Raw genomic sequence first — 13,491 nt, forward strand, 5'->3', positions numbered from 1 at the left:
AGGGGAGAGAATGGCTCTCCACTGCTTTGAATTCAAGAGCTATTACGTACTACCGATAGGCAGGGATAGAGGAGGAGGGAGATGGAAGAGGGGAGAGAAAGGTTCTTCAATGCTTTGCAAAGATACAACACCAGTGAGAAACTCTTTCAGAATTCAAGATTAAAGATTGTTTAATGACATTTCCAGTACACAAATGTGAAGGAGAACGAAGTTGTTATACTCCAGATCTAATGCAGCACAAAAAAACAAAAAGATAAAGAACACAATAATAAAAACATAATAAATATAAATACAAAAGATAACTTATAGATGGATGTTATGTCCATAAAATGACTCTAGGCACAGGAGTGTCCGTACACAAGGTGACTCTGACAGGAAATGATGAAGTAGTGGTTGGGGGTGTGGAGGGGTGGGTTAGTGGGTGGAGGTGCTGATTAGCCTTACTGCCTGGGGAAAGAAACTGTTTTTGAGTCTGGTGGTCCTGGTGTGGATGCTACGTAGCTTCCTCCCTGATGTGAGCAGGGTGTATGGGATCCTTCATGATGCTACTGGCCCTTTTCTGTGTATATGTCCTTGATGGCGGGTGGGCTGGTGCCAGTGATGCACTGGGCAGTTTTGACTACCCGTTGTAGAGACTTCCTGTTCACTGCAGTGCATTTCATAATTTCTAAAATGAAAATTGCTACAATAGTTAACCAAGAGCTTCTTTTCTGTGAAACATTAACAGAACGTGCTGGAAACTGTACAAAATGAAATTTATACAAAATTATGAGGGATATAGATAGGGTAAATGCAAGCTGGCTTTTTCCCCTGAGGTTGGGTGGGACTACAACTAGAGGTCATGGGTTAAAGGTGAAAAGTGAAATATTTATGGAAAACTGAGGGGGAACTTCACTCAGCGAGTAGTGAGAGTGGAACGAGCTGCCAGTGGATGTGGTGGATGTGGGTTTGATTACAAAATTGAAGAGAAATTTGAATTGGTATGTGGATGGCAAGAGTATGGAAGGCTGTGGTCTGGATGCAAGTCGATGGGACTAAGCAGAATAAAGACTGATTTATACTTCTGCGTCAAATGAATGCCATAGGTACGGCGTAGCCGTGTAACCTACGCTGTACCCTACGGCCTACCCTACGCCATAGCCTGCCGCACACCTGAGTGAGTGAGTGAGTGGGCCAGTGAAGGAGTGGAGGTTTGAGGTTTCGACAAGAAGAGGCGGAGGACGAGCTTGCTCCCAGTTAGTCTTTACAATGCCTCCTGAGACGGTGATGTGCCTCTCCTGTGAGATGTGGCAGTCTTGGGGGAACTTCCTTCTCCCGCAGAGTCACATCTGCCAGAAGTGCTTGCGGCTGGGCGATCTGGAAGACCGTGTGAGGAATCTGGAGCAGCAGCTGGATGACCTTCGACTCATAAGGGAGAATGAGGCAGTCACAGATGAGAGCTACAGGGAGGTAGTCACACCTGGGCTGCCGGAAGCAGGTCGTTGGGTGACAGTCCGAGGGGGGAAAGCGAAGCAGAGTAGACAGGTAGTGCAGAGCACCCCTGTAGCCATTCCCCTGAATAATAAGTTTACCGTCCTGGATGCTGTTGGTGGGGATGACCGACCAGGTGTGAGCCACGGTGGCAGGGCCTCTAGCACTGAGTCTGACCCTGTGGTGCAGAAGGATGGGACGGAGAAGTGGAGAGCTGTCGTCATTGGAGACTCTATAGTCAGGGGAGCAGACAGGAGATTTTGTGGATGTGAGAAGGACACCCACGTGGTTTGTTGCCTCCCGGGTGCCAGGGTCCGGGATGTCTCTGACTGGGTGCAAGACATCCTGGTACGAGAGGGAAAGCAACCAGAAGTCGTGATACATTGTGGGACCAATGACATTGGAAGAGGGATGAGGTCCTGAAGTGTGAGTTTTGGGAACTAGGCAGAAGGCTGAAGAACAGGACCTCAAGGGTGGCGTTCTCAGGATTGCTGCCAGTACTACGCGATAGTGATGATAAGAATTGGAGGAGATGGCAGTTGAACGCGTGGCTGAGGAGTTGGTGCAGGGGGCAGGGTTTTAGATTTTTGGACCATTGCGATCTCTTCTGGGGAAGGTGGGACCTGTACAGATTGGATGGGCTGCACCTGAACTCGAGGGGGAGCAATATCCTTGCTGGTAGGTTTGCTAGCATGGTTCAGGAGGATTTAAACTAATTTGCAAGGGGGATGAGACCCAGAGCGATAGAGCAGTGAAAGAAGTGCATGGAGTAAAGCCAGATCCAATAAATAGAGAGGCTTTGAGGAAAGAGAAGCAGAATAAAGGGTATAAAGGTAGTAAGCAAGAAGGGCTAAAGTGTGTGTACTTCAATGCAAGAAGCATCAGGAACAAAGGTGATGAACTGAGAGCTTGGATACATACTTGGAATTATGATGTAGTGGCCATTATGGAGACTTGGCTGGCACCACGGCAGGAATGGATTCTCAATATTCCTGGATTTCAGTGCTTTAAAAGGGATAGAGATGGGGGAAAAGAGGAGGGGGGTGGCATTACTGGTCAGGGATACTATTACAGCTGCAGAAAGGGTGGATAATGTAGCAGGATCCTCTTTTGAGTCAGTATGGGTGGAAGTCAGGAACAGGAAGGGAGCAGTTACTCTACTGGGGGTATTCTATAGGCCCCCTGGTAGCAGCAGAGATACCGAGGAGCAGATTGGGAGGCAGATTTTGGAAAGTTGCAAAAATAACAGGGTTGTTATCATGGGTGACTTTAACGTCCCTAATATTGATTGGCACTTGATTAGTTCCAAGGGTTTAGATGGGGCAGAGTTTGTTAAGTGTGTCCACGATGGATTCCTGTCACAGTATGTTGACAGGCTGACTAGGGGGAATGCCATACTAGATCTAGTATTAGGTAACGAACCAGGTCAGGTCACAGATCTTTCAGCGGGTGAGCATCTGGGGGACAGTGATCACCATTCCCTGGCCTTTAGCATTATCATGGAAAAGGATAGAATCAGAGAGGACAGAAAAATTTTTAATTGGGGAGGGGCAAATTATGAGGCTATAAGGCTAGAACTTGCGGGTGTGAATTGGGATGATGTTTTTGAAGGGAAATATACTATGGACATGTGGACAATGTTTAAGGATCTCTTGTAGGATGTTAGGGATAAATTTGTCCCGGTGAGGAAGATAAAGAATGGTAGGGTGAAGGAACCATGGGTGACAAGTGAAGTGGAAAATCTAGTCAGGTGGAAGAAGGCAGCATACACGAGGTTTAGGAAGCAAGGATCAGATGGGTCTATTGAGGAATATAGGGTAGAAAGAAAGGAGCTTAAGAAGGGGCTGAGAAGAGCAAGAAGGGGGCATGAGAAGGCCTTGGCGAGTAGGGTAAAGGAAAACCCCAAGGCATTCTTCAATTATGTGAAGAACAAAAGGATGACAGGAGTGAAGATAGAACCGATTAGAAATAAAGGTGGGAAGATGTGCCTGGAGGCTGTGGAAGTGAGCGAGGTCCTCAATGAATACTTCTCTTCGGTATTCACCACTGAGAGGGAACTTGATGACAGTGGGGACAATATGAGTGAGGCTGATGTTCTGGAGCATGTGGATATTAAGGGAGAGGAGGTGTTGGAGTTGTCAAAATACATTAGGGTGAATAAGTCTCCGCGGCCTGACGGAATATTCCTCAGGCTGCTCCACAAGGCAAGGGAAGAGATTGCTGAACCTCTGGCTAGGATCTTTATGTCCTCGTTGTCCACGGGAATGGTACCAGAGGATTGGAGGGAGGCAAATGTTGTCCCCTTGTTCAAAAAAGGTAGTAGGGATAGTCCAGGTAATTATAGAATAGTGAGCCTTATGTCTGTGGTGGGAAAGCTGTTGGAAAAGATTCTTAGCGATAGGATCTATGGGCATTTAGAGAATCATGGTCTGATCAGGGACAGTCAGCATGGCTTTGTGAAGGGCAGATCATGCCTAACAAGCCTGATAGAGTTCTTTGAGGAGGTGAACAGGCATATAGATGAGGGTAGTGCAGTGGATGTGATCTACATAGATTTTAGTAAGGCATTGACAAGGTTCCACATGGTAGGCTTATTCAGAAAGTCAGAAGGCATGGGATCCAGGGAAGTTTGGCCAGGTGGATTCAGAATTGTCTTGCCTGCAGAAGGCAGAGGGTCATGGTGGAGGGAGTACATTCAGATTGGAGGGTTGTGACTAGTGGTGTCCAACAAGGATCTGTTCTGGGACGTCTACTTTTTGTGATTTTTATTAACGACCTGAATGTGGGGGTAGAAGGGTGGGTTGGCAAGTTTGCAGACGACACAAAGGTTGGTGGTGGTGTAAATACAGTAAAGGATTGTCGAAGATTGCAGAGAGACATTGATAGGATGCAGAAGTGGGCTGAGAAGTGGCAGATGGAGTTCAACCCAGAGAAGTGAGAGGTGGTACACTTTGGAAGGACAAACTCCAAGGCAGAGTACAAAGTAAATGGCAGGATACTTGGTAGTGTGAAGGAGCAGAGGGATCTGGGGGTACATGTCCACAGATCCCTGAAAGTTGCCTCACAGGTAGATAGTGTAGTTAAGAAAGCTTATGGGGTGTTAGCTTTCATAAATCGAGGGATAGAGTTTAAGAGACGTGATGTAATGATGCAGCTCTATAAAACTCTAGTTAGGCCACACTTGGAGTACTGTGTCCAGTTCTGGTTGCCTCACTATAGGAAGGATGTGGAAGCATTGGAAAGGGTACAGAGGAGATTTACCAGGATGCTGCCTGGTTTAGAGAGTATGGATTATGATCAGAGATTAAGGGAGCTAGGGCTTTACTCTTTGGAGAGAAGGAGGATGAGAGGAGACATGATAGAGGTGTACAAGATATTAAGAGGAATAGACAGAATGGACAGCCAGCACCTCTTCCCCAGGGCACCACTGCTCAGTACAAGAGGACATGGCTTTAAGGTAAGGGGAGGGAAGTTCAAGGGGGATATTAGAGGAAGGTTTTTCACTCAGAGAGTGGTTGGTGCATGGAATGAACTGCCTGAGTCAGTGGTGGAGGCAGATACACTAGTGAAGTTTAAGAGACTACTAGACAGGTATATGGAGGAATTTAAGGTGGGGGGGTTGTATGGGAGGCAGGGTTTGAAGGTCAGCACACCATTGTGGGCCAATGTGCTGTACTATTCTATGTTCTATGTTAATCGCGCGTTGCGGTGACACAGACCGCAACAACTGTGATTGGTCTGCTTGGTAGCATCGCATTTCCTCCTGTCTATAGGCATACTGTGCGTACACTGATGCGAAGTAAATGGTTGGAGACGATGAACCAAATCGTCAAATCTACCTGCTGACATCCAAAAATATTTGAAATGCATTTCCTCGTTCATGTCTCTCAGTGGCTGGACAAGCACAGAAAATTTGCCCTCCCTCTGTCTCAATCTGTTCAATGGTTGTACACACCATCTCCTCCAACATCTCTCTTTTCTGCGTTACAGTAATGTCAATAAAAGTAACCCTTGTTCGACATTTATTAGCTCCAACTCCAACATGATGCGCTCAGTCGCCATTGTTTGAAGTACACAAAGAAACTCTACACAGTGGCATAGAAACCCCACCGCCAACTAGTGTTTTGGCGGTGAATTGCAGAGCAACGCAGACACACCAACGCACAGGTATAAATGCTCACAACGGCGCAGGCCACTTACGAAGGCTACGGCATAGACTACAACACAAGTATAAATCAGCCTTAACAGTTCAGCACAGACTAAATGGACTGAAGGGCCTGTTTCTGTGCTGTAGTGGTCTATGACTCTGTGGGTATGTGGCACACCAGGCACCTGGTTTGCTGCAGGTAAGGCATCACCTATATTGCTTTGTCACATAGTAAGGGGACAGTGAATGGTAAAGACTTTACAAGGTCCCGTGGAAGCTTATGGTGCATGGGATTTGGGGTGAGCTAACGAGGTGGATTCAGAACTGGGTCGATTTTAGACCATAAGACATAGGAGTAGAATTAGGCCATTCAGCCCACTGGGTCTGCTCTGCCATTCCATCATATAAGAGGAGAGTGAGTAGATGGAATGCATTGCCCGAGGAGGTGATCAAGCCACATTGCCCTGCAACTCACCTATTTAACCCTAGTCCAATCACAGGACCCATTAACCTACTAACCTTTGGAACGCGGAAGGAAACCACAGTGCCCAGAGGTAACCCAGTCACACATGGGTAGGAAGTGCTAACTCCTTAAAGTCAGTGCTGGCACCGGTTTTGAACTCTGAAACACTCCAAGCTGTAACAGTGTCACCCTAACCACACCGCGCTATTGTGGCGCTCCGTGTATTTCAAAATATAGTGAAATGTGTCATTTGTGTTAACAATCAATGCACCCAAGGTTGTGCTGGGGGCAGCCCGCTAGTGTTGCCATGCATTCTGGCGCCATCATTGCATGCAGAAACTTTTCAAAGCATACGTTATCCCAGTCTGTCCCACATCATCACCACCCTAATTGTGAACCCCTCCACAGCACACTGTGGGAGTCCCTTCACCTAAAGGACTGGAGTAGTTCAAGGAGGTGATTCACCACCATCTTCTTAATGGGGAGGCATTAATGTTAGCCTTGTGGGTAATGAGAAAAATGAACAGGAAGATGACAGTGGAAAATGGGCTGGTGGTAGAACATGGTGAATTCTGATTTTTATAATCCAAGGTTCTTTCAAAAGTCAGGAAATAGGCACAAAATCTGTTGCTTCATGATCATTTTATTAAGTGTAATAGAACAAAGAAAATTGAAAATGGGCAGTATTAGGAGCAGAGACTAGTAGCAGGAGCGAGAGAAGAAGCCAAAAAGGTCAGGGCTGTGTGGTCAGTTCTTTTTATACACATAGATGAGAGATAATCCATTAAAATTTGTGCATAAGCGTCAACCAATCAAATAGCCTCTACCCAGAGCATTCCAGAATGTTACAAGGAACCATAAATATTGGGGGACACACTGAACAACTGCACATACTTACTGTGACCACTAGGAAACATACTGAACAATTACACATATACCAGGAGACACAAATCGCAAAACTGCAAGGAAAATAACAATTAAATAGTCTAATCCAACAAGACAGGTACATTTAGGAGACTCTTAGATAGACACACAGATGATAGAAAATGGAAGATAACATGGGAAGGAAGGGTTAGATTGATCTTGGAGTAGGTTAAAAGATTGGCACAACACAGTGGGCCAAAGGGCCTGTACTAGGCTGTACCATTCTATGTTCTACCCCTCATGTTATGCAAACAAGAATCAGCAGGTGCTGAAAATCTGATACTGGATTAGAAAATGTTCCACAGGTCAGACAGTAGCTATACTGGAAAAAACAGCCAACATTTTGTCAGAACCAGGAAAAGTTAGAAAGCAAGCAAGTTAGTACAGAAGGGGAGAGAACAAAGAGTATCTTTGATGGGGTGGAGACCAAGAGCAATTACATGGCACATGGAGTAGTGGCGTTGGCTGAGGGATGGTGAGGAAGCTTTGTTGATAGCAGCTGTTATCCACTATAGAGGTGTACCGTGGACAGCATTCTGTCCGGATGCATCACCAGCTGATCTGAAGGCTCCAATGCAGAAGATGGAAAAAGCTGCAATGGTTTGTAGATTCACACAGCCCCATTATGGATACTAGCCTCCACCATGGAGGCCATCTTCAAAAGACGATACCTCAAGGAAACGGCAACTATCATGAAAGATCCTCAACACTCAGTGCATGAACTCTTCTCATTACTACCTGAAGATGCACATTGGAACAGCTTCTTCCCCTCCATCATCAGATTTTTGAACATTTCATGAACCCATGAATACTACCTCATTATTCTTCTTTTGCACTATGTTTGTAAAATATTAGCAATTTTTATGTCTTGCGTTATACTACTGCCACAAAACAACAAACAGAATGTGGTGATAATAAACCTGATTCTGATTCTCCAATCCTCCAGCCTGAGTTTCAAGAAATTAAAAATGAAAAAAAACAATATTTGACAAAAATTACACAATGTCAGCAGCCCACCGAGAGAGAGAGAGAGAGAGAGAGAGAGAGAGAGAGAGAGAGAGAGAGAGAGAGAGAGAGAGAGAGAGAGAGAGAGAGAGAGAGAGAGAGAGAGAGAGAGAGAGAGAGAGAGAGAGAGAGAGAGAGAGAGAGGGAGGGGGAGGGAGAGAGGGAGAGAGGGAGAGAGAGAGAGAGAGAGAGAGAGAGAGTGTGTCTGTGCGTGTATCTGTGTGTGTATGTGTGTGTGTGTGTGCGCGCGTCTGTGAGTGTGTGTGTGTCTGTGTGAGTGAGTGTGTGTGTGCACGAGTGAGTGTGTGTGTGTCTGTGTGTGAAAGTGTATATGTCTGTGTGTGTGCGAGTGAGTGTGTGTCTGTGTGAGTGAGAGTGCGTGTGTGTGTCTGTGTATTACTCTGTATTTCCAGCATCTGTAGAATCTACTGTGTCAGTGAAACCCAAGAAGCAGGAAAGGGGATGGCGTGGTATAGAGGGAGGCCATGGGAGGTAGGCAAAGAAATCCCTGGATTTCTGCATCAGGTATAATCCCAATGCAGTCTGCACCACAGCAGCTGTGCTATACATATTCTCTGCTGGAGCTGCAGGTTTTGCCTCAATAAATTCCTGGCACACTGCTCTTACAAAGATTCCAAGCCTGTCGGGATTGACAGAAGCAGGAAGCAACGGGAGATACATTCTTTGCCAACATAAAATCTCACTGCTTTTAAAGCTTCTGAGACCCAGACTCACCACTTCCAGGAAGCACCACTCCATGTAGCTGCACTGATGTTGGAGATGCACTGAATGATCCTCATGGTTTCTCTCATCTGCCTGCAGCAATCCTAGGCACACACTACACCTTAGACACAGGGAGCATCTCTTCATTCGCAGGTGCTAAACAGCACACTGCTGCTCTGCGGCAAGCACAGTCATGGACTGTCAGCACCACACATCACTGAACACTAAACCAGTCAGCTGCAGAAAGGGGTGGGGACAATCCTCAGGCCAGCACCAAACCAGGAAATGTTTCATCCGCTGTATAGCAGCAAGGAGATAACAACAGCAGCAGAAACACCTTAATATTATGCAACTCCGGTGGAAGCTGGAAACTATTGCAGTGTTCCATAATACACAGAGAGGGGGCTGCACTGTCATGGGATGTCACAGGTACCTTGACAGACTGTGAGATACACTGGAAGGCAGAGTCTAACGGCACAGACACTCATCAAATTGGGCACAGAACATTGTGACATTAACTTCAAATTTATCGTAATTCAATTGTACACATATACCACCAAATGAAACAACACTCCTCCGGACCAAGACGGACCACACAGTACATATAACTTACACACACAACACATAAAGTAATATTACCATAAATGAATTAACAAATAATAAGGCACACTTACGACACAAGTTAATAAGTATAACAGCACAGTGCTTCATATGTGATGAGACTTGGGTGGTAGCAGGGAGTTCAGTAGTCTCTTAGTCTGGGGGAGAAGGTATTTCCCATCCTAATAGTACTTGTCCTAATGCTACGGTACCTCTTGCCTGTTGACATTAGGTCAGAGATTGTTGGACAGATAGGAGTGATCCTTGACAATGCTAAGTGCATTACACAGTGCTTCCAATAAATAGCTCAGATGGATACAAAACCATAAATATCCCAACAAATGATTCGTGGGTATTGAGATGCTGCCCCTAGGGTGATAAGAAATCACCTACTTCTCAAAAGCACATCCATGAGATCATTGACATTCACTCAAGAGAGCACCCAGAGACCACTCTGACTGGAATGAAGGCTCCACTGCACAGGATCACAAGGGTTGTAAGTTTCAACAGCTCCATCACGGGCAACAACTCTCCCCATCACTGAGGACAAAAGACAGACAAATAAAATGTGGAGAGAGGAGAGGGAGAGGGAGAGGGGGGAGAGGGTGACGTATCGTGCAAGCAATAAAAGTAAGCAAACACCCACTGAAGACTCACACTCGAGGGTTTAGGAACAGTCTCTACACCTCCGCCATCATATTTCTGAATGGTCCACGAACACCATCGCTGCACTGCTATTTTTGTACCATTTAGTTTTGTAATTTATTGTAAATTTCAAAGTCTAACTTACTGACATATCCCCAAGGTCATGTCTGTCTGCACAGGTGCAGTGAAAAACTGAACCGCAGCACCAAAACCAATTTTACATCCCACAACACTACTGCTGCTAAACAACAGGACACTGGCAGCTGGCTGAGTGACGACTCGTGACTCGTCACTCAAGCACACAAGCCACTCTTTGTCACACCTCAGGTTGGGAACCCCTGAGTTTGAGGGTTAACATTGGATCAGAACTGGGTTTATTATCACGAGTCGTCACTCAGCCAGCTGCCAGTGTGCCTTGAGAAGTGGTAGTAACGTTTGTCCCAAGCACACTCCAGTCTCCCGCTGCCCGAGTCGAGAGAGATGTAAATTCACTCCAGTCTCCCGCTGCCCGAGTCAGCGTTGAGGATTCTCATCAGTGTTACCTGGGAAGTTACACCTCAGAGTTGAGGAGTCTCATCAATTTACTGTTTACAATTTTTTCTGAATAAATTAGAATCTAATTGCTCAATTTATATTTGCATTTTATGTACTGAATTAAAAGCTCATCTATTTAAGTTCAATTTGTTCACTCGCAGTATTGTATGTGGTTCAATTTGTGGTTCAAAAATTAGAAGTTAGACTTCTTCATCTTCAAATGTGATATTACTTTTGTAGGGGGTGCGAACATTAATCAAACATTTCTTAGGGGTGTGGGGCATAGAAAAGGTTGGGAACCACTGCTCAAATTGGAAGGTATCTTGTTGGCATTGTGTGCCTGCTCCACCATCCAATAGTAAACTCAGTTCCGAGGGAAACCTTACAGCCTTCGCTTACCAAGAGTCTGGTCTGCTTCTCTTCCTGAGATTCACAGCAGGCCCTTCAGCCCATCTGGTCCACACTAACCAAGATTCCACAGAAGCTTTTTACCAACAATTAGTCCATATGCCTCTAAACCTTCCCTATCCATGTTCCTGTCTATGTTAGAAGCATAGAAACATAGAAAACCTACAGCACAATACAGGCCTTTTGGCCCACAAAGCTGTACCAAACATGTCCTTATCATTAGAAATTACCTAGGGTTACCCATAGCCGTCTATTTTTCTAAGCTCCATGTACCTATCCAGGAGTCTCTTAAAAGACCCTACTGTGTCTGCTTCCACCACTGTCGCCAGCAGCCCATTCCATACACTCAACACCTTGCATAAAACAAACTTAACCCTGACATCTCCTTTGTACTTACTTCCAAGTACCTTAAAACTGTGCCCTCTCAATGATAGCCATTTCAGCCCTGGGAAAAAGCCTCTGACTATTCACACGATCAATGCCTCTCATCATCCTATATTAGCCAGCTGGTGGGGCAACGGCATCAGCGCCGGACACCGGAGCGAAGGCTTCCGAGTTCGAATCCAAGTTGGGCCACTCCCAAGCACACTTTCCATCCATGCCGGGTTGAGTGTCGAGCTAGCCACTCAGCCTCGTAAAAAATACAAGGGTCAAGTCAGGAACGTTCATATCATGACCCGGTTAGTCCAAAAGGAGACTGATACTGACACCATGTGCCAGACAAGAATGGCTGACTGTCTGGTGCAACACACTAAAAAAAATCTTATACACCTCTATCAGGTCCCTTTCATCCTCTGTGTTAAGTATTTATATTTATTGTGCTTTTTATTATTGTATAACCATATAACAATCACAGCACGGAAACAGGTCATCTTGGCCCTCCTAGTCCGTGCCGAACCTTTAATCTCACCTAGTCCCACCTACCCGCACTCAGCCCATAACCCTCCACTCCTTTCCTGTCCATATACCTATCCAATTTTACCTTAAATGACACAACTGAACTGGCCTCTACTACTTCTACAGGAAGCTCATTCCACATAGCTATCACTCTTTGAGTAAAGAAATACCCCCTCGTGTTTCCCTTAAACTTCTGCCCCCTAACTCTCAAATCATGTCCTCTAGTTTGAATCTCCCCGACTCTCAATGGAAACAGCCTATTCATGTCAACTCTATCTATCCCTCTCAAAATTTTAAATACCTCGATCAAATCCCCCCTCAACCTTCTACGCTCCAATGAATAGAGACCTAACTTGTTCAACCTTTCTCTGTAACTTAATTGCTGAAACCCAGGTAACATCCTAGTAAATCGGCTCTGCACTCTCTCTAATTTATTGATATCTTTCCTATAATTCGGTGACCAGAACTGCACACAATATTCCAAATTTGGCCTTACCAATGCCTTGTACAATTTTAGCATTACATCCCAACTTCTGTACACAATGCTTTGATTTATAAAGGCCAGCGTTCCAAAAGCCCTCTTCACCACCCTATCTACATGAGACTCCACTTTCAGGGAACTATGCACAGTTATTCCTAGATCTCTCTGTTCCTCTGCATTCCTCAATGCCCTACCATTTACTCTGTATGTTCTATTTGGATTATTCCTGCCAAAATGTAGAACCTCACACTTCTCAGCATTAAACTCCATCTGCCAACGTTCAGCCCATTCTTCTAACCGGCATAAATCTCCCTGCAAGCTTTGAAAATCCACCTCATTATCCATTGTGTTCTTATTCTTACATTATATTGTGTTCTTTATCTTCTTGTGATTTTTTTTGCACTACATCAAATCTGGAGTAACAATTCCCTGACAGTCTAGTACCTTCTAAAGAATCAGAAAAGTATTCCTTAAAGCATCAGCCTCTGTATTTACAGGGCATTCTGCTTCCTGTGCTGGAGTGTGAGAGGAGTATTACAGTAATAAAGTACTTTGATGTTTGCGATCTGAGGCAGAGCTGCCTAAGTGTTCAGGGAGCAGGTCAAATCCTGTAGAACTGGTTAAGCTGACAAGACGCAGGTATCTCCCAGCCAGATGATCCCTTGCAAAATACATACTTCAAATAAACATTATATTCAATGTGATATTTAAAATTTAGAAAGCTGAGTTAAAGAGAGAAGCAGGACTTTCGGAAAGGTACAGACAAGATAAACCTAAGGGATGTAACTGTAAACATGTTCAGGCAACAGGAAACTTTAACCACCTCTACAGATCAGCCCAGCTCTGGCAACCAGCTTCTTACCCAATGGATGGGTTCAGAACACCTGCAACGCATCCCAAAACTCTCCATGAGGCTCTGGGGGTATGTAATCAAACAAAATTTCACAGCCAACATCAACAAAAATGCTGGAGGAACTTGCAACTACCAACTTCCACACCACCTTTAAATTCACTTTAACTATTCCGTCAGCTCATCATCTTTTCTGATATCTCTGTCTCCAGCTCAGAGGATAGAATATCTACTGACCCCATTGTTTGCTCCACCCCTTCCCCTCACCTCCTTACACCGGCCATCTCCTTTCTACCTCTCAGTCCAGGTGAAGGGTCTCATCTCAGATTGTTGAGTGTCCATTC

General features: G+C 45.2%; 1 protein-coding gene across 2 annotated transcripts in view; it reads right to left on the minus strand.

Moving 5' to 3' along the window:
* nadka (NAD kinase a) overlaps nt 1–13,491 on the minus strand; it is a 122,471-nt gene that overhangs the window by 33,784 nt on the left and 75,196 nt on the right. The gene's annotated exons all lie outside the window — the stretch shown is intronic.

The sequence above is a fragment of the Hypanus sabinus genome, chromosome 27, assembly GCF_030144855.1.
Source record: "Hypanus sabinus isolate sHypSab1 chromosome 27, sHypSab1.hap1, whole genome shotgun sequence".
Taxonomy (NCBI): domain Eukaryota; kingdom Metazoa; phylum Chordata; class Chondrichthyes; order Myliobatiformes; family Dasyatidae; genus Hypanus; species Hypanus sabinus.